The 21332-nt window shown below is 42.0% G+C and overlaps 1 long non-coding RNA gene across 3 annotated transcripts; it reads left to right on the plus strand.

Annotated features, from left to right (window-relative positions):
* Positions 1-17513: 17513 nt before the first annotated feature.
* On the plus strand, positions 17514-20523 carry LOC127346080 (uncharacterized). Of its 3 annotated transcripts, none has more exons than XR_007879310.2 (5): positions 17514-18125; positions 18631-19455; positions 19542-19602; positions 19909-20015; positions 20130-20523. It is a non-coding gene; the product is annotated as an uncharacterized lncRNA (long non-coding RNA). The 3 variants fall into 3 exon arrangements; XR_007879311.2 differs by having other exon boundaries at positions 17522-18666; positions 19192-19455; XR_007879309.2 differs by having other exon boundaries at positions 17529-19455.
* Positions 20524-21332: the final 809 nt, after the last annotated feature.

The following is a 21332-nucleotide window of genomic DNA, read 5'->3' on the forward strand; positions in this document are numbered from 1 at the left end:
TCTCATATGAGATTGAGGATATATGTCCAAAACTGAAACTTCCACCATGAATCATGGCTTTAGTTAGCGGCCCAATGTTCTTCTCTAACAATATGCATGCTCCAACCATTAAGGTGGTAGATCTCTCTTACTTCAGACAAGACGGACATGCATAGCAACTCACATGATATTCAACAAAGAGTAGTTGATGGCGTCCCCAGAAACATGGTTATCGCACAACAAGCAACTTAATAAGAGATAAAGTGCATAAGTACATATTCAATACCACAATAGTTTTTAAGCTATTTGTCCCATGAGCTATATATTGCAAAGGTGAATGATGGAATTTTAAAGGTAGCACTCAAGCAATTTACTTTGGAATGGCGGATAAATACCATGTAGTAGGTAGGTATGGTAGACACAAATGGCATAGTGGTTGGCTCAAGGATTTTGGATGCATGAGAAGTATTCCCTCTCGATACAAGGTTTAGGCTAGCAAGGTTATTTGAAACAAACACAAGGATGAACGGTGCAGCAAAACTCACATAAAAGACATATTGTAAACATTATAAGACTCTACACCGTCTTCCTTGTTGTTCAAAACTCAATACTAGATATTATCTAGACTCTAGAGAAACCAAATATGCAAACCAAATTAGCAAGCTCTAAGTGTTTCTTCATTAATGGGTGCAAAGTATATGATGCAAGAGCTTAAACATGAGCACAACAATTGCCAAGTATCAAATTATTCAAGACATTTTAGAATTACTACATGTAGCATTTTCCAATTCCAACCATATAACAATTTAACGAAGAAGAAACTTCGCCATGAATACTATGAGTAGAGCCTAAGGACATACTTGTCCATATTCTACAGCGGAGCGTGTCTCTCTCCCACAAAGTGAATGCTAGGATCCATTTTATTCAAACAAAAACAAAAACAAAAAACAAAAACAAACCGACGCTCCAAGCAAAGTGCATAAGATGTGACGGAATAAAAATATAGTTTCAAGGGAGGAACCTGATAATGTTGTCGATGAAGAAGGGGATGCCTTGGGCATCCCCAAGCTTAGACGCTTGAGTCTTCTTAGAATATGCAGGGGTGAACCACCGGGGCATCCCCAAGCTTAGAGCTTTCACTCTCCTTGATCATATTGTATCATACTCCTCTCTTGATTCTTGAAAACTTCCTCCACACCAAACTCGAAACAACTCATTAGAGGGTTAGTGCACAATAAAAATTAACATGTTCAGAGGTGACACAATCATTCTTTACACTTCTGGACATTGCATAAAGCTACTGGACATTAATGGATCAAAGAAATTCATCCAACATAGCAAAAGAGGCAATGCGAAATAAAAGGCAGAATCTGTCAAAACAGAACAGTCCGTAAAGATGGATTTTATTACGGCACCAGACTTGCTCAAATGAAAATGCCCAAATTGAATGAAAGTTGCGTACATATCTGAGGATCACTCACGTAAATTGTCTTAATTTTCTGAGTTTCCTACAGAGAATTAGACCCAGATTCGTGACAGCAAAGAAATCTGTTTCTACGCAGTAATCCAAATCTAGTATGAACCTTACTATCAAAGACTTTACTTGGCACAACAAAACATAAAACTAAGATAAGGAGAGGTTGCTACAGTAGTAAACAACTTCCAAGACTCAAATTCAAAACAAAAATACTGTAGTAAAAACATGGGTTGTCTCCCATAAGCACTTTTCTTTAACGCCTTTCAGCTAGGCGCAGAAAGTGTATATCAAGTAACATCAAGAGATGAAGCATCAACATCATAACCAGGGGTGTTGGGAGTTTTCTCAACTATGCATTGTATATTATCTATGTAAGTTCCAGAGGCTCCCTTTTCATTAGTCTTAGGCTTGCTATTCTCATCAAACAAATTTTCAGGGACAAGCCAAGCATAATTATTTTCTAGTGCCTCGCACATTCCTAAGAGTTTGCATGGTATTGAGGTTTTAATATCCCCCTCATAATTAACTTGATTAGTATACTTTTGTCTATCTTTTTCCATTTTTTCAAGGGTACTGGCAAAATTGGTATAAGAGCCTAGCATATTATATTTAGTGAAGACTTTTCTAGCTTCTCTTGCTACTCCCCCAAATTCTTTAAGAAGGGTTTCTAATACAAAATCTTTCTTTTCCCCTTCTTCCATATCACCAAGCGTGAGAAACATGTGTTGGATTATAGGATTAAGATTAACAAATTTAGTTTCCAACATGTGAACTAAAGAAGCAACAGCAACTTCATAAGTAGGAGCAAGTTCTACCAAGTGTCTATCTTCAAAATCTTCAGTGGTACTAACATGAGTGAAAAAATCTTCTATATTATCCTTCCCAATTATAGACCCACGTCCTACTGGTATGTCTTTTAGAGTGTACTTAGGAGGAAACATGATGAAATAAACTAAAATAAAGTAAATGCAAGTAACTAATTTTTTTGTGTTTTTGATATAGCAAACAAGATAGTAAATAAAGTAAAACTAGCAACTAATTTTTTTGTGTTTTGATATAAGTGCAGCAAACAAAGTAGTAAATAAAATAAAGCAAGACAAAAACAAAGTAAAGAGATTGGGAAGTGGAGACTCCCCTTGCAGCGTGTCTTGATCTCCCCGGCAACGGCGCCAGAAAAAGAGCTTGATGGCGTGTAACTCAAACGTTCGTTGGGAACCCCAAGAGGAAGGTATGATGCGCACAGCAGCAAGTTTTCCCTCAGAAAGAAACCAAGGTTTATCGAACCAGGAGGAGCCAAGAAGCACGTTGAAGGTTGATGGCGGCGGGATGTAGTGCGGCGCAACACCAGAGATTCCGGCGCCAACGTGGAACCTGCACAACACAACCAAAGTACTTTGCCCCAACGAAACAGTGAGGTTGTCAATCTCACCGGCTTGCTGTAACAAAGGATTAACCGTATTGTGTGGAAGATGATTGTTTGCAAGAAAACAGTAAAAACAAGTATTGCAGCAGATTTGTATTTCAGTATAAAATAATGGACCGGGGTCCACAGTTCACTAGAGGTGTCTCTCCCATAAGATAAAAGCATGTTGGGTGAACAAATTACAGTCGGGCAATTGACAAATAGAGAGAGCATAACAATGCACATACATGTCATGATAAGTATAGTGAGATTTAATTGGGCATTACGACAAAGTACATAGACCGCCATCCAACTGCATCTATGCCTAAAAAGTCCACCTTCAGGTTATCATCCGAACCCCTTCCAGTATTAAGTTGCAAAGCAACAGACAATTGCACTAAGTATGGTGCGTAATGTAATCAACAACTACATCCTTAGACATAGCATCAATGTTTTATCCCTAGTGGCAACAGCACAACACAACCTTAGAACTTTCTGTCACTGTCCGAGGTATCAATGGAGGCATGAACCCACTATCGAGCATAAATACTCCCTCTTGGAGTTAAGAGCAAAAACTTGGCCAGAGCCTCTACTAATAACGGAGAGCATGCAAGATCATAAACAACACATAGGTAATAACTTGATAATTAACATAACATGGTATTCTCTATCCATCGGATCCCGACAAACACAACATATAGTATTACAGAAAGATGATCTTGATCATGTTAGGCAGCTCACAAGATCCAACAATGAAGCACAATGAGGAGAAGACAACCATCTAGCTACTGCTATGGACCCATAGTCCAGGGGTGAACTACTCACTCATCACTCCGGAGGCGACCATGGCGGTGAAGAGTCCTCCGGGAGATGAATCCCCTCTCCGGCAGGGTGCCGAAGGAGATCTCCAGAATCCCCCGAGATGGGATTGGCGGCGGCGGCGTCTCAGTAAGGTTTTCCGTATCGTGGCTCTCGGTACTGGGGGTTTCGCGACGGAGGCTTTAAGTAGGCGGAAGGGCAACGTGGGGGGCCACACGAGGGCCCCACACCATAGGTCGGCGCGGCCAGGGCCTGGCCGCGCCGCCCTATGGTGGCGGCGCCTCGTGGCCCCACTTCGACTCCTCTTCGGTCTTCCGGAAGCTTCGTGGCAAAATAGGACCTTGGGCGTTGATTTCGTCCAATTCCGAGAATATTTCGTTACTAGGATTTCTGAAACCAAAAACAGCAGAAAACAGCAACTAGCTCTTCGGCATCTTGTTAATAGGTTAGTTCCAGAAAATGCACGAATATGACATAAAGTGTGCATAAAACATGTAGGTATCATCAATAATATGGCATGGAACATAAGAAATTATCGATACGTCGGAGACGTATCACATAATTGAGAGCCATATGATGAGCATTGTATCACTATTAGTCTATGTGCTACTCTTGTGATGTTATTAAAGTATTCTATTCCTCCTTCACGGTGTAATGGTGACAGTGTGTGCATCGTGTAGTACTTGGCGTAGGTTATGATCATAATCTCTTGTAGGTTATGGAGTTAATTATTACTATGATAGTATTGATGTGATCTATTCCTCCTTTCATAGTGTAATGGTGACAGTGTGTATGCTATGTTAGTACTTGGTTTAAATTGCAAAGATCTATTATGCTCTAAAGGTTACTTAAACATGAATACCGAATGTTGTGGCGCTTGTTAACTCCGGCATTGAGGTGCTCTTGTAGCCCTACACAACGAATGGTGTTTGTTATCAAACAAGAGTATATGTAGCACAAAGGAAGAGAACTTATTTATTATGTGATCAATGTTGAGAGTGTCCACTAGTGAAAGTAGGATCCCTAGGCCTTGTTTCCAGTACTGCAAACACCGCTTATTTACTGTTCTGTTGCATGTTTACTCGCTGCCATCTTTATTTCCGATTGCTATTACCACTCATATACATCCATACTACTTGTATTTCACTATCTCTTCGCCGAACTATTGCACCTATACATCTGACAAGTGTATTAGGTGTGTTGGGGACACAAGAGACTTCTTGTATCGTGATTGCAGGGTTGCTTGAGAGGGATATCTTTGACCTCTTCCTCCCTGAGTTCGATAAACCTTGGGTGATCCACTTAAGGGAAAACTTGCTGCCGTTCTACAAACCTCTGCTCTTGGAGGCCCAACACTGTCTACAAGAATAGAAGCACCCGTAGACATCAAGCACTTTTCTGGCGCCGTTGCCGGGGACGAATCAAGACACTCCATCAAGCCCGTCAACCGCCATCAAACCTCCCACGTCAACCACGCGCCAGTTGTGGACAGCAGCGGCGGCCGATGCGCCGGCGGCTGATGCACCGACAATGGGCATCTCATTCTTCTCCATCGCCGGCAGTTTTTTTCAGGGGTTTTTCTTCGGTTGTGGAGAAGATGATGGGACAGGAGAGGCGGTTGCAGTGATAATGAGAGAGTGGGCAAGCGTCGAGGGAGAGAAAGAGGGGCTCTATAAAGACGAAGGTGGCGTGTACCGCAACACGCGTCCGCTATGAACGGCTGCAGCGTGCACCGCGACACGAGTATAACCCTGGGACGTTTGGTGTACTCAGTTATAACCTCGGGCCTTATACAGAAATTTTATCTGTACTCAGTTTTCCCCTCGAGTACTTAGACTGGCAAGTGCAATATACTCAGTTTTACCCTCAAGTAGCTGGTCAACAGAGAGTCAACAAATAAGATTAACATAGCTAATTGAGTCATTTCATGCGCAAAAAAATCCAAAAAAAAATTTAAAAACATAGTGGCACCTACTCATGGAGTCTTCCTACGCAACCTGCCACCTAGGAAACCTTAACAAACATAGATAAATCAAGTTTTACCACAAATTGCCACTTCTCAGAATCACTAGTAGCTATGAAGATGCATGGTTTTCCACTCAAACCCCTTTGCAAAACATCTTCCCCAAAACATAGTTTGTCTAAATGAGACCATAATTGTCACACTCATGTATATTTGAATTGCAAATAATTTGATGTAGCCCAATATGAATTATATTGTACAAAACATGCATTTTTCATTTTGTAATTCTTTTGTTTGAATCCCTTAGTCTATTTACTATTTACGCGCCCTTTGTTTCTTAGTACTACTCAGTTTTGCCCTCAAGTACTGTCACAAATGCTCACAGAAGCCCAAACTTATCCTGATTGGTTGAGCCGTTGTCACACGGACCGACTCCACCAACCGTTGATACACTGATCTAACGGGCAGTATACCCCTCTCCGTCTCTTCGTGGCCACCCCTCTCTCTCTCTTCGTGGCCACCCCTCTCTCTCTGTCGGTGGAGAGTGCCACCCCTCTATTTATGTGCAATAACGAGTTTGCCGCGTAACTATATTCCCTCTATTTATGCATTATTTTCCACGATCTAAAAATGTTAAACTAAAAAATGGTATAATTTTGGTGTAAACAAGAGACATACATATTTGCGGATTTCGGTGAATGCATTATTTGTCACCCCTCTAACAATTATCAACTCTCTTTAGCATTCCTTTTCTTTTAGGGAATATAGTTTGGGATTTAGTTTTGGTAATTTGAAACGGCCCAAAAGTGGTATAATTTTGGTATAAACATGAGGCATACATATTTGACGGATTTTGGTGAATGGATTATTTATCACCCCTCTAACAATTATCAACTATCTTTAGCATTCCTTTTCGTTTAGGGAATATAGTTTTGGTAGAAACATGAGAGATACATATTTGGCATATTTGGGGGCTTTCGGTGAATGGATTATTTATCACTCCTCTAACAATTATCAACTATCTTTAGCATTCCTTTTCTTTTAGGGAATATAGTTTGGGATATAGTTTTGGTTATTTGAAACGTCCCAAAAGTGGTATAATTTTGGTATAAACATGAGACATACATACTTGGCATATTTGGGGGATTTCGGTGAATGGATTATTTATCACCCCTCTAACAATTATCAACTTTCTTTAGCATTCCTTTTCTTTTAGAGAATATAGTTTGGTATATAGTTTTGGTTATTTGAAACGTCCCAAAAGTGGTATAATTTTGGTATAAACATGAGACATACATATTTGTGGGATTTCGGTGAATGCATTATTTGTCACCCCTCTAACAATTATCAACTATTTTTAGCATTCCTATATTCCCTAACACTTAATTTTTTGGCAATTTCGGTGAATGCACACACTAACTTTGTAACTGAATAATGGATTTGTAACAAGGGATCCCTTGTAACAACTTCTAGCGCCTGATGAGCAATGATAAGAATACGATCGCAATTATACAACAAAAAAACAACCAGCCATCAGATTAGCTTGCTTCTTCAACTCGATCAGCTGCCTTGACTGCTTGTTCATTTTCTTCAGTTATCCCTTCACTTCCACCAGTTCTGCATTGGGAGCATTATGCATAATTGGAATGGCTCCTCTCTCCGCCGCATTCTGTACAGCAAGTCCCCCCTCCCAAATTGCGCTCACCAATAGCGCCAATTGATTCCTACAACTGAAGCCTCTGAACGTACACATTGATCCACTCGAAATGCCAGCATTTCTTCAGGATCTGAAAATAACAACGTGAACCCTAAATACCAAATTCGAGGGGATAACAAGAAAATCGAGAGAAAACCGAGCAATTGGAGCGAGATCTAACCTTATCCCCCTCTCTATATGGCAAGCTCTCGCATGCAAGGAACTCACGTCCACGGTTGCCGTTGTCGTATGTCTTACAGATCGACCGCTTCAGAGGCTCCTGGCGTGGGCAGCAGGGCATCTTGTCAAAGGCATGGGTCCATACTGCGGCCATGAAGAACGGGATGTCAAAGAGAAACTAGACATCACCCGCTGCCGGAGAAGGGCTGCCGCTGGCGGAGAAGAAGAACGATTGGGCGCGGGGAAAGATAGGGGAAGCAATGGCACGGGCACGGGCGCGGGGCTGGCTCTGGCTCGGGCTCCCATTTTGCAACGGTCATCTGGGTAAGCTGTGTGTCTGGCGCGCTAACGTGGACAAGTTGTGGGTCCCATGATGATCTGGATAAGTGGAGATGTGTCCACTGCGGGGCACCAACAGCGGCCCCACTTGTCAGCACCAACCAACGGTCAACTAAACGGGATTCCTCCCGTCCGAGCTTCTTGTGAGGGTTTCAGACAAGGGCTTGGGCAAAACTGAGGAAAAACTAAGCGGCTGGGGAAAACTGAGCACAACTAAGGACCCGAGGGCACGAAAATAGAAATCCCTAAAACATAATACATAGACCGTAATCCAACTGCGTCTATGACTAATAATCCACCTTCCAGTTAGCGTCCGCACCCCTTTCAGTATTAAGTTGCAAGCAACAGATTATCGCATTACAGTCTATCTATTAGACCTATCTAGAAGTAGAAGTTCGTTGCATTCCCGGAGATGTAGAATCGAGTGTTTAGCTTACCGGGCATTGTGCTAAGTTTGCATCCGAATCGAAACCTGGCGCTACTACTCAAACACGAAAGCTAGGGAAGGTAATAGAAGGGCGGGTAGATCAATGTGATGATAGCACCACGCCAGGCACCTTGAACTCCCTTTGGCCCAAGAGAAGTTCGGCTGGAGACTTCATACCAAGTATCCTAGACGGCATACGGTTTATGAGGTACGCTGCTGTCCAATGTGTGTAAAGTAAACAATAGAATTATCCTTAGACAAAGCATTGTTGTTTTCTCCCTAGTAGCAACAACACATCTAAAATCTTAGAAGTTATTGTAACTCTTCCTGATTACTAGAGGCATGAACCCACTATCGAGCATAAATACTCCCTCTTGGAGTTACAAGCATGTACTTGGCCAAAGCATCTACTAGCAACGGAGAGCATGCAAGATCATAAATAACATATGACAAGTATATAATCGATCTCAACCATAGTATTTAATATTCATCGGATCCCAGCAAACACAACATGTAGCATTACATAAAGATGATCTTGATCATGATAGGCAGCTCACAAGATCTAAACATGAAGCATAAATTGGAGAATACAACCATCTAGCTACTGCTATGGACCCGTAGTCCAGAGATGAACTACTCACGCATCACTTAGGAGGCGGGCATGGCGATGTAGAGGCCTCTGGTGATGATCTCTCTCTCCGGAAGGGTGCCGGGAAGAGCTTCAGAACCCTCCCGAGCTAGGGTCAGCGATGGCGGCCGCGACGGAACTTTTCGTGGATGGAGGCTCGCGTATTTAGGTTTTTCCTGAACAAGTGAATAAATAGGAGGAAGGGCGAGGTCGGTGGGTGCCCGAGGGCCCCACACCATCCCTAGGCGCGTCCAGGGCATGGGCCGTGTCAAGGGCTGGTGAGGCCGCCTCGTGGCACCACTTCGTCTCTCCTCCGGACTCCGTCTTTGTTAAAGTAAAATAGGAACTTCGGCTTTTGTTTCATCCAATTCTGAGAATATTTCATGTACAACTTTTTTGAAATACAAAATAGCAGAAGACAGGGAACTGGCAATGTGGCATCTTGTCAATAGGTTAGTTCCGAAAAATGTATAAAAGTGCAACGAAGTGTAAAAAAACATTTAGAAATAGGTGTAAAACAAGAATGGAGCATCAAAAATTATAGATACGTTTTCAACGTATCAGCATCCCCAAGCTTAACTCCTGCTCGTCCTCGAGTAGGTAAGTGATAACAAAAATATGTGACATGAAGCCAACACAATCTTTATCAAGTTATTGTAAAAGCATTGTGAGCTGGGATCTAAGTACTCTAAACATAGGCATGATAGATATAATTCTAACAATAGAACTTAGGAACTATGTTACAACATGAGAAGTAACTCAAACAAAGGATCATGAATAATTGTGCACTAAAAGAAACTGTTTGTTTTTTAGCATAGAGAAAACATAGCAAAGTGGTACTCAAGTTATCCTTTATGAAGTAGCAAAACATAAATGCTAGGACACATTTAAAGTTCGAAGGGTGACTAGATACAAGTAATTTGAGAACAAGCAATAACATAATCATGAATCAATCAATAATAAATTTTGGGACTATGCACATTATACTCAGAATGACAACTATGCTCTATTAATTGGTGCATAAAGCAAGAAGATGGCGACTCAACATAAAAGTAAAAGAAAGGCCCTGCACAGAGGGAAGCAAGATTACTCATGTGCTAGACCTTTTTTTAATACAATATAGGTGTTGAAAATATATTTTGAGAGGTATGCATGTCTATGTCAACGAATGGCATCAAATGTTCTATCATCCCTTCATGTTTAATGGCTTCAAAGGGGCTCCCATAGAGAGAACAATAAAGTTCCTCTTCTCCTTTGTTTAAACAAGCTAAGTTCATGATTTCTCAAGTACATAGTGTTAGGAGATTTAGATTATTGGTTCAATTTATATTTAGTGGGTGGGCACCTGCGCGTGCTCTTTTGCAAAATTAAGGACTAGCACATGGTGCATGCTAGTCAAAGTTTGAAGCCATAATAAACATGAAAAACATGATAAAGCATTCAACACTTTCTCATGATCTAAAACAAAACACAAAATAGGTAATAATCTTTGAAGGTCTAAAGGTAGCACACAAGCATTTCACTTTGGAGTGGAGGTGAAATACCACATATAGGTAGGTATGGTGTACACAATTGGCAAACTTCGGTTTTTAGGAGTTGGATGTATGAGTAGTTCTCATACTCAGTACAAGTGAAGGCTAGCAAAAGACTGGGAGCGACCAACTAAGAGAGCAATAATGATCAATAACGACAAAACAGTATTAATCAAAGCATAAAGTGATATTACAAGTCAAAAACTAAATGATCATAGAGGCTTTAAGTGAATGGTTTCTAGTCATAACATGATGTAAACATGTGCCAAGTCAACCCAATAAAGCATCAAAGGAGAATGCTTTTTATGATGGAAACAACACATGATTGTTTCAATGGCACATTAAGCACTCTCGGCTATTTGAGACAAGTCATGCTACAACAATAACCAATAAGCATATAATTAAAATAACATACAACATGACATGTCAAAGTCTGTGCCGCACTCTAGACAAGCTCCCTTTTGCATCACTATAAGCATGAAACATTTTACTCGTCTCCAACACCAATCAATTTATTTGAAACAACTCTCATAGATAATAATCAATAAAGACCAGAGAGATAATCATACCTTAATAAAGAAAACTAACAAGCTCTGAACAAAATACGAGTGGAAAACAAGAACTAAACGCAGTACTAGCAAAAGAGAACACTCGCAGAACAATAGGAGTGAAAACTAGAGTGTTGTATGCAATTAAAACGGAGCGTGTCATTCTCCAAAACAAATATGCTGGGATCCAACCATATGATACAGCAAAAAAAAACAAAAAAAACTAAAAACAGAAATAAAGACGCTCCAAGAACAACACATAGCATATGAAGCAATAAAAATATAGCGTCTAGAAAGATGACCTGATGCTTTGTTGATGAAGAGGAGATGCCTTGGGCATCCCCAAGCTTTGACGCTTGTACCTCTTGGATATTTCTTGGGGTGAAATGGGCATCCCCAAGCTTGAGCTTTTGTCCATTCTTCATCTCATTACATCATTCTTCTCTCCCTACACTTGAAAACTTCCTTCATACAAAACTTCACACAATTCTCATTAGCAGCATTAGTGCAATCAAAATAACAAATCCACTTGGGTTCAGTTCTAAAATATGTCAAACATCCATTAAAACATTAGCTACTGTAGAAACTTCTTCAAAAAGCTCTTTCCATCAAAAGAACTAAAAAAAGAAAGAGATTAAGAGGCAAATGCAAATAGTGGCAGAAAACTGTCAAAACAGAACATCAGAGAATGATCGATTTTTTTGAAAATCCTCTTTTGCTCATATTGAAAAGTGCATAACTAACGAAAGTTAAATAATAACCTGGGGCATATGCTTAAAAATCGTCAGCTCAAAATTACGTTCTGGCTGGGAATACGAATTTTTTTGTGACAGCACAGAATCTGTTTCAGGACAGCAACCTCACAAATCTTACTTTCTTCCTATTAGAGGCTATTCTTGGCACAAAAACGAAATAAAAATGATAAGGAGATGTTATTACAGAGGTAATAACTTCCAAGACTCAACAAATGAAAAATTACAAAAATAAAACATGGGTTATCTCCCAAGAGTGCTTTTCTTTAACGCGTTTCATCTAGGCGCTGAAAAAGAGCCGCATCAAGTATTTTCAAGTGAAGAAGCATCAAGATCAATGCCAGAAGTCTTTTCAACAAGGAATTTTATTTTATCCATATAAGTTTTAGAAGACCCTCTCTCAATAATTTTGGGTTCAGTACTTTCATCAAATGGGTTTTCAGGAACAATCCAATCAAAATTCTTTTTCAAAGCTTCATGCATTCCTACGAGTTTGAAAGGTATTGCTATTTTGATTTGTTCCCTATTTTCAGGTTTGGTTTTGTCTATCTTTTCAAGTTTCCCAATAACATCTACACATGAGCATGCATCTTAAACCGATCAAAAACTTTCCTAGCTTCTATAACAATGTCTCTAAATTCTTTAAGCAAAGTTTCCAGGATAAAATCTCTTTTTTCATCATCCTCAACTTCATGAAGCTTAAGAAACATTTGCTGCATTATGGGGTTAAGGTTAACAAACCAAGCCTCTAACATTTGAACTAAATAAGCTGCAACAGTTTCATAATTAGGAGGAAGTTCTATTAAGGATCTATCCTCAATATCTTTATGCTTACTAACATGATTGAAGGATTCTTCAATCATGTCTCTCCCAATTATAGAACCACTACCTATTGATAGGTCTTTCAGAACGTGCTTAGGGAAGAACATAATGAGCTAAAAATAAAGCAACAAAATAAAAACTATAAAAGAAACTATTTTTTGTGTTTTTGATATAAAGAAGCAAACAAGAAAAAGTAAAATAAACTAAGCAAAACAATAACAAAGTGAAGAGATTGGATATGAGAGACTCCCCTTGCAGAAATCCTCTTTCTCCTCGGCAACGGCGCCAGAAAAAGAGCTTGATGTTGCGCAGTTGCACACCGTTGGGGAACCCCAAGAGGAAGGTATGATGAGAACAGTAGCAAGTTTTCCCTCAGTAAGAAACCAAGGTTTAATCGACCAGTAGGAAAAATGAATGACTTCTGAAGGGTTTGGTAGCTGACTTTTGGCAGGGCGCACTACTGGCGTTAGCAACAACGTGGAACCTGCACACAACACAACCAAAATACTTTGCCCCAACTTACAGTGAGATTGTCAATCTCACCTGTTTTGCTGAAAACAAAGGATTAACCGTATAGTGTGGAAAGAGATGTTTGTTTGCAGTGGAATTAAAAAAAACAGTGTTTGCAGTAAGTAAACAGAACAAGATGAATTTATCAGTGTAAAAGAAAGGACTGGGGTCCACAGTTCACTAGAGGCGTCTCTCCATCAAGATAAATAACATGTTGGGTGAACAAATTACAGCTGGGCAATTGACAGAATAAAGACCATACATGACAAGATGATTACTATGATATTCATTTGGGCATTACAACATAATACATAGACCGTAATCCAATTGCGTCTATGACTAATAATCCACCTTCCGATTAGCGTCTGCACCCCTTTCGGTATTAAGTTGCAAGCAACAGATTATCACATTAAGCAATGTGTGTAAAGTAAAGAATAGAATTATCCTTAGACAAAGCATTGTTGTTTTTGTCCCTAGTAGCAACATCACATCTACAATCTTAGAAGTTATTGTCACACTTCCAGATTACTAGAGGCATGAACCCACTATCGAGTATAAATACTCCCTCTTGGAGTTACAAGCATATACTTGGCCAAAGCATCTACTAGCAACAGAGAGCATGCAAGATCATAAATAACATATTACAAGTATATAATCGATCTCAACCATAGTATTCAATATTCATCGGATCCCAACAAACACAAGATGATCTTGATCATGATAGGCAGCTCACAAGATCTAAACATGAAGCATAAATTGGAGAAGACAACCATCTAACTACTGTTGTGGACCCGTAGTCCAGATATGAACTACTCACGCATCACTTCGGAGGCGGGCACGACGATGTAGAGGCCTCCAGTGATGATCTCCCTCTCTGGCAGGGTGCCGGGAAGAGCTTCAGAACCCTCCCGAGCTAGGGTCGGTGATGGCGGCCGCGACGGAACTTTTCGTGGATGGAGGCTCGGGTATTTCGGTTTTTCCCGAGCATGTGAATAAATAGGCAGAAGGGCGAGGTCGCTGGGTGCCCGAGGGCCCCACACCACCCCTAGGCGCGGCCAGGGCCTGGGCCGCGCGAAGGGCTGGTGAGGCCGCCTCGTGGCACCACTTCGTCTCTCCTTCGGACTCTGTCTTTGTTACAGTAAAATAGGAACTTCGGCTTTTGTTTCGTCCAACTCCGAGAATATTTCCTGTAAATTTTTTTTTGAAATACAAAACAGCAGAAAACAGGGAACTGGCACTGTGGCATCTTGTCAATAGGTTAGTTTCGGAAAATATATAGTGTAAACAAAACATATATAAATTGGTGTAAAACAAGCATGGAGCATCAAAAATTATAGATACGTTTGCAACGTATCAGTCCTCGGGGCTCATCTGTACCATCGAACAAATATCCACGCTTTCTCCACGGGTCAGTCTTGTGTAGCCACCTTCGATGCCTCATGCAAAATATTTTCGAAGAGCCGGGATCCTTACCAAGCTGCAAAAACACCATCTCTTCCATGCACCTGACACATGCCTTGTGTCCATGGCACACCTGGCATGCAATATAACCGTATCCGAGGTAGTCCTACACCGTCGTGATCAACGCGGCTCTCAAAGGGAAATATTCTTCCGCGACGGCGTCCCATGTATCTACCCCTTCCTCTGCCCACAACGTTTCAAGTTCCTCCTTTAATAGTTCGAGATACATGTTGATATCGTTTCCTGGCTGTGTTGGCCCTTGAATTAGCATACTCATCTGTATGTACTTCCTCTTCATGCACAGTCAGGGGGGAGGTTGTAGATCCATACAAACACGGCCAGGTGCAATGTGTGCTGCTCTGGTTTCCGAACAGATTGAATCCATCCGTGCTCGCACCCAACCCGATGTTTCTGGGATCTGCCCCAAAACATTCGAATTCAATGTCTAATGCTTTCCACTAGCTTGCATCGCGAAGGGTGTGTCAGCACTGGGTGTTCAATCCGCTCTACATCATTCAACAATGCCTCCTTTCTTTCAGTGTGCCAGCGCATGAGCTTTGCTTCCTTGCGGTTCGCGAAGAACCGTTGAAGCCAGGGGCGAGCGGCAAGTACCACACAACTTTCCGAGGAGCTTTCTTCTTCCCTTCCTTGTATCTATCAGCGTCACACAACGGACATTTGGTCTTGTCCACGTGCTCGTTGCGATAAATGATACAGTCGTTGATGCAGGCGTGATATTTTTCGTGGGGTAAATCAAGAGGGCACGTGATTCTCTTGGCCTCGGCTAGACTACTAGGACACGTGTTCCCGGCAGGAAGGAGATCTTTCAAGTATTCCAGAATGTCGTCGACGCTTGTGTCCGTCCATCCGTGTTTCGCCTTCATCTGCAGCACATCGAGCGTTACTCTCAAGCGGGACTCCTCCAACCCGCGACCTGAGTCGTACAACGGAGTATTCGAGTATGTCTCCAGTTGTTCAATCTTTGATTTCCGCCTAGCGCTTTTCGTTTTTTCGAGAAGCAGATCTAGAAGATGAGGGCCCCGCATGACTGAAGCTAGCGACACCTCTTCATCGTCATCAATGTTATTGTCCGCGTCTTGAACATTTTGTTCATCGTGATACTGATCTGCATCGTCGTGTGCGACAAACTCTTCATCGTCATCAATATCATGATGCCCTCATTCTTGTCGTCCATTACCACCTGATGTCGTCGCCCCATTGACCTCCGCGCCATCATCATCATCATCATCATCATCATCATCACTCATCCGTTGAGTGTGTCCATGCATGAAACCATTAGTGAGTAGGTGCCCCTGCACTTTGCCTGAATAGGGGTCAACTCATTTCCCTAGTTTGCATTTTCGACACGGACACAATACCTCTGTGAGGTTATTTTCATACATGTCGGCGATCGCGTGTTTGAGATATCTCATCATGACGCTTTCCCTCATCTTGATGACCATTATCGCCTGCATGGCAAGATATATAATTGATTAGAACCATGCATCCGTCGGTAGTTTTCACGGAAAATTCCGGCATGACCTTCCTACACATTAGGACCTAGGAGCGCCAGAAATGTGCCAAAACGGAAACTTAACGAATCAACATTTCAGCGCAACGTTGGCAACTCATTTTCATCTCATCAAATCGCTCGGTCGCCGACACAAACACAACATATATATGCCACACACGCTCTGCTTCAAATTTTCCATATACGATGATTTTCATTCCTCAATTTTTTCATTAATCACCTATTTGGTTGATATATTACTAGACGAGATCGAGACGTCACGCCAACCATGACGTATGGATTCATATTTTCTAGATCTAGATCTAGATTGAGCGGTCAATGCGGGATAGATAGATCTAGATCTACATAGAGATGTGGGAGATGCATGTAGAAAGGAAAGATTTGCTCAAAAAATATTAATTTCTTTGATCAAATTGGCTAAACTTAGGGTAGAAAGGGACAAAAACTAGCTGGGTTGGGAGAAGGATCGGGTTGTGTGGGAGGAGTAGTGTGGGATGGCAGCAATATGTGCCCAGGTTACTGCTGGCGCACCAAGGTGTGGGTGCGCCGGCAGTAATTTGGCCGCTCTTGTGTATTTGGTCCGGGCCGGAGCCCAAGAAATAGCGCCGGTGCACTGTGCCTTGGGCGCTGCCAAGAATCGCCGGGCGCGCCCAAGGCCTGGTGCACCAGCAGTATTTGCTGGGCCTGGCCCGGAGCGGGCGTGCCACAGCCGCATTTTACCGTCGGCGTATCGTATCAGGTGGTGCGCCGTCAGTAACTTCTCAGCGCCGGCGCGGTGAGACACTAGCGCGCCAGCAATATTTGCCACCGGCGCGAGCAAATGGTTGTGCGCCGGTAGTATCTTTGCCACCTATAGGCGTTGTCCTAGTAGTGGCTAGAAAAAGAATTTGGATAAGGGCCAATGGCCCAGGGTGAGCATGCTATAGAATGAAATAAGGCTAGGAAGAGAACCTACGCACCATGACAGAGGGAATCAGATGGAAAGAAAAGAGCGATCGGACTCGATCGCCTTTGCCTCGCCTAGTCCCCGAGTTGCCTGGACTCCCAGGTAGGAGCAGCCGAGAAGGCTCCCAGTCCAGATCGTCAATCGCAGTTGTTAGGTCCCGATCCCCTTCTTCTCCGATCTACTGCTTAGGTACTTATGCTACACACCTACACCTTATTTATTTACCGATCAAAAATTGTCATTTCTCTCGTCTGTGTCAACATTGTTCTCATCTGTGTCAACATTGTCAGAGAACTTTTTGTGAAGCACTAAAGCATCTTTACTATTATATTTCAGTTGGTCGTACGTCATACAACGTGTTTGGTGAAGGAGATTGGCAACATCTGAACCGTCTAATTTCATCTTAACTTGCCGCTCAATATCTAACCGTGGGTGCATGTACTCTCTTTTATAATCTGATCACTTTCCAATTAGAAGACCACTACGATCACGGAATTTGAGAAAAACTGGAAAGCAATCTCTTCGTCCCGCCCTTGCCTCGTCGCACTCAAGACGCAATCCCCGTTTTCCATTAACGCGGACCAAAAATATCCGAAACAATCCCTTTCCCTCACCCCGTCTCCTCCCTCGTGGCATCACCGCCGCCGCCGGCCACTAATGGTCGCCGCCCGCCACAACTTCTCCCTTCCTCCCGGAGGCCTGCCCAATCTCGATCTCGTCGATCTCCCAGGCGCTTCCTCCCGCAGGACATGCTGAATCAAACCCGCAAACAAGCCCTCTCGGCCAAACGCTCACCCCTGGATCGAGCCTCCACGCCCCAAGCACTAGATCGTGGACACCGCCACGCCGACTATCCCTGATTGATTCTTCACGCTCGGTGACCAGGCCGGGGGCCAGATCGATTGGTGGCTGAATCTTCATCGACCGGTCCTTGGGGGTCTTCCTCTCCGCCACGCAGTTACCGGATTTCGCCTACACCGCCACCACAAGCCGCCGCCTCCTCCATCGGAGGCCCTTTCCTCTAGGCCGAGGGCATCACGTGATCGTTGCTGCCACGGCCACTTCTCTGGCTACCGGCGGCATCACACCGGTGCCTATCCGCCCCTGGGGCTCGTAAGCTTCTCCCCCTGCTGAATACTAGATTTCTTATACCCTTTTGATCTTCAAGTCGAGGTACCTTTTTCTAGGACTGTATAAAGCGCCACATGGTATCATTGTCTGTTGAGGATGAGAGTGGGATGATCAATCGAATTGGCTGTTGGGCTGAAAAAGGATAAGGCGTCATTTAGAATAGTACTATCCCGAAAATACTCCAACAAGTTGTTGAGAAGCTCTACAAACTTGTTAACGTTATACATGTTATCATTGCTTCAGTATCATGAAGCTCTACAAAGTAGTGAATCTGAAAGTGTTTTCTCAATAGTAATAATACGTCATCAATGATGCTTTCGGTCATTCCAGTTTTTGTGTTTAAAGTTTAAACATGTTGACGATTTTTCAAAGGAATCACAAGAGATCTCATGCTTATAAAGCTAAACGTAGAGTCAGAAAAGCGTCTTGAGGTAGAAGTTTGTATGTGCATTGCAGGGATGCTATCTGAAGATTTTAATTTTTACAGATGATGCTCAATTTACATGTTTAAACTGGAGCAGAGGTAAGATTAGAATTGGTTTACACTTTTGCTTATTTCTCTACTTCTACATGCTGGTGATGGGTTTGGTTGACATTTTAAGAGAAAAATTGGTTGGTCTTTCAGACCATACGCCTTTTAAGTTACCACTGTACCTATGGTAGGTGTTGAGAAACATCAGACCAATATGTCTGAAAAGATTCGTTTCTACAGCAGTGCCATGTGAAATTATACACGTTCAGTTTTCTCAGAAAGGATTCGTATCTTTTAGGATTATATGTGGTAGTCTACCAAATGAGAATGTTGATTACAATTGGCAGTTTTCCTTACCATTCTTCTTAACTGTAATCTAATTTGGTCAGCTACACATTGATTTAGGTGGTTACTTTTTTAGCCTAAAAATGTATGACATATTTTACATGCATCCGCCAAAATATATTCCTTGATCACATAAAGTTCATGTGCATGTATGTCTGTACTGTATTCAAGGTGTGTTATAACTCGGCCAGCTCATGAATAATTGCTTACTAGGCCATACTTTTGTCCCAGGATCATCAGAAAGATGATGTTACTTATGAATTGAAAGGATATCATCAGGCACTTTGAGGTTGACTAATATTATTCAGTTGCATCGTAAATTTGGAGAGAAAAATGCAAGCGCTATTGGAATCAGCTGGAGCAAACTATCTCAATATCGAGGAATTTATGCTGACGGTGGAATATGTCATGAATATGTTTTTTTATTTCAAGAATCAGATGGAGCTTGTGTTGTCAGCATAAACGGGAGGCATGAACTTCAGAGGATCTAAAAAGGTACGTTCTGTGGGCCTTATTCATGTAATCTTTTTGTCACAAAGTTAAGCCAACACAGGCTTAATCCTTGACCTTCAACCTTTCAGAGGGAAACAGTCTTGGAAACAGCTTGAGGGCCCTTGTTCTATTTGCAATGGAACAAAGCAGGTAAGAATTATGAAGACTTCTGATGTAATCTGAAGTTTATCAGTAGGTTTGGCACCAAAATCTTACAATATTTTTCGTCTGCACAAATTGCAAGTATGACTTCACCATATTTAACTTTGCAATCATGACTTCACCATATTTCTCTCGGCAATCTTGAAGTTTCTATATGATCAGTTTCGTGTATAGGTATTCTGGTTAGTATCAATACAAATATTCTTCTATAAAATACATGGATTTTTTTTCTGCTAATAAGAAAATCAAATTGGTCACAGTAAACATGATATGGGTATTTGTGGCATGCAACAGGGTCCACTGCCTGATGGTCCATGCTTGTGGCTAAGAGCTTTGGTCAAGTAGCAGCGGCTAGCAACGATTGGTGTGTTGAAGGTCGAACGTAAAGAGTAATGGCAATGGTATGGCCGTTAGTTTGTCATGGGATTTTGTTACACATTTTTTAATTTCTTGTATGATTAAAGATGAATCCCTTCTAATTAGAGCATCATTTGTCTTGTCCTCTCGCCTTGCAGATTCGGATAATGGTTCCAGTGGAGGTATTTCTATTGTGAGAGCCCACAGAGTATCTACTTGTTCCTTGGGGCACCGGGTCGAGACGGTCCATTTTCTCGTTGTTTGATTTGTTAACCAGTTTGGATTTTGTAGTCATGTCGATAGTCATTGTGCTTCATACTCTGCATTTCTTCTCCCTCTTGCATTTGCACTTTTAGTTCCAGATTTGTTTCTCTTGCATTATGTGGTAATGATTTGGGTATCATGAACATTATTCAAACTACTCGATAGCTTTTCCAACGCCTGAATCTACCATCTAGGCCTTGTAAAAGAGTGATGCAAGGGGAATTTTTTAATTGGCCTTTTTTTCCTACGAGGTGAAAAATAGCAATGCACTTCCATTTCAGTTCATTATTTCCCTTGGATTTAGATTGATGTGTGGAAATAAATGTTATCAAGTATGCAACAAATGTTTTTTTATTACTGATTGTATAAGAAATATAAGCATATATTGTTTCCATCACACTGGCTACTATATTTTTACTATTAAATGGGAGTTCATACGTCGTCAAACAATTCAATTGTTCTCAAAACTCCGCCTCAACATGCACCCTCGGATTTCCCATACGTTATCATCTCTCGTGTGCATGAAAATCTATCATATGAGATTAAATAATAACTTGGAAAGCGAAGAATGGAACCAAAAGATTCTCTCGCGAGATCAAATCGCGCCAAGCCCATGTACCAATGTATGTTGTTTATTCGGCCCAAGAAAAACTCGCAGTCCAATTAACTGGTTTCTCGCCCATGTAAACACCCATCGCCGCAGCCCCGCGGCTCCAGTCGCTGCCGTCCACCACCCCACGCCGCCAGACGCCTCCCCACTGAAGATACCGATCCATTTCATGGTTGCGGATGGCCAATGAAGTTATCCCGCACAGTTCGATCGACTCAATTAACCATGCATATCACACCAGCTCATTGTTTCCGGCTTTTGGGTGCCAAGTCAAATGAAATCTAGAATATCTACAATGCCAACATCTAAATACGTGCGGTTCCGCTGGTGGAGATGATCATCGCGTTGAGTTGAGTTGAACTTGTGGCTAGACTGACCAGCCATGACGGTTCCGACGCGGCGCTCGGCGCTACGGTAGCAGGAGTCGAGTCAGATCACATAGAGAGCAAGGATCTGTGGAGAGGTTTTTTCCCGGGGACACATGCAT

Source organism: Lolium perenne, chromosome 1 (genome assembly GCF_019359855.2).
Source record: "Lolium perenne isolate Kyuss_39 chromosome 1, Kyuss_2.0, whole genome shotgun sequence".
NCBI lineage: Eukaryota > Viridiplantae > Streptophyta > Magnoliopsida > Poales > Poaceae > Lolium > Lolium perenne.